Genomic DNA, 1,312 nt, shown 5'->3' with positions numbered 1-1,312 from the left:
TCTAGACCTTCTAATTTTTTGCATCTCTCACGATGTTATTACTCAATTCCAGTAGAGTGTAAATATAGTAGGCCAATGACTTTCAGTTGGTCTTAATGCTCCGATCATTCCTTTCATCGAAAGGGGGCCCAGCTCATATTCTTTTGTTGTCTCCTTTGTATTTACTTACTTGTTCTCTTTAATTGTCTGATACGTAAAAGATCATTGACATAGCAAACACCAAAATATAAGAAAAAGATAGAAAATCTAATTGCATGTATTCTGTTACTTTCAACTCTTAGCCCGGTAGCGCACTACGACCAATATCCCGTGAGATCCGGACAATAAAATAAAAAGAAACAATAGGAAGTTGAAATAGCTGTGTTGTGTTGGTGTGGTAGCCGTCTTGTACTTACGCTGTCCACAACTCACAACCAGATTGTGAAATGAAATGGATAAGTATGTCATGTTCGACTTCTGCCGTCGTCATAGGCGCCTCCTCTTTTAATGGTCGCTTTAAAGACAAGGGGGCTAACCCAGATATCGGGGGTTTCCAGAAATCTTAATCTACACCAAAAGTGGGCATTGCCCTACTTATAGGAGAAGTTTGGTTTCATTGATGTGTATATTTGTTTGTTTATAGAGAAAACTCTCCAGAAACTCCAAAAAGGGGCAAAAACTTTACCTTCGATTTTCTCAAAACAGCGCATTTTTTGGATAGCCCCCTTGGGATTTAAAGCGACCAAATAAGTGTATGTATCGTGTGATGTGGAATAATGACCTTAAACACTGAACATGGGTGGTTGGCGGGTGCTCTGGTGTGGGTAGGCCCTATTCTTTCCAATCAAACATCTATCGTCTTCATCTCCCCTCCTTTTTTTTTTGGTGTTTGTTACTGCCTTGTAACCCCTCTATTCCTCGGCACTTATGTGACCTAGTTGTGTTGCAAGCGCGGTAAAACTCTTACTAAAACTAAAACACTGAACAAACACTTACTAAGCACACAACTCACCGACAAGATAATTAGACAACTTATTGGTTTGCTATAGTGCCTCACCGGACTGACGTGTACTAAGATACCAGATGAGCGAGCGGTTTCGAAAGAGAGCGGTTCTGAGAAACAACGCAGAGACACTAAAACAATAAACGGAAAAGAAGAAAAAAACAAACAAAAACAATAATAGCGCCAAACAACAACAAGAAAGTAAACAGAAAAAGCAAAACAATACAAAACTTACAGCGTCAGGTCTTCCACGTAGCGGAAAATGAGATTTCATAACGAAGAATGGCATAAATTGTTTCTTTTTGTCAATAGAACACTCTCCCTCCCCCC

Source organism: Aplysia californica, unplaced genomic scaffold, assembly GCF_000002075.1.
Source record: "Aplysia californica isolate F4 #8 unplaced genomic scaffold, AplCal3.0 scaffold01392, whole genome shotgun sequence".
In the NCBI taxonomy this organism is placed as follows: Eukaryota; Metazoa; Mollusca; class Gastropoda; order Aplysiida; family Aplysiidae; genus Aplysia; species Aplysia californica.
The sequence above is the reverse complement of the archived record's forward strand: the minus strand, read 5'-3'. Positions refer to the sequence as shown.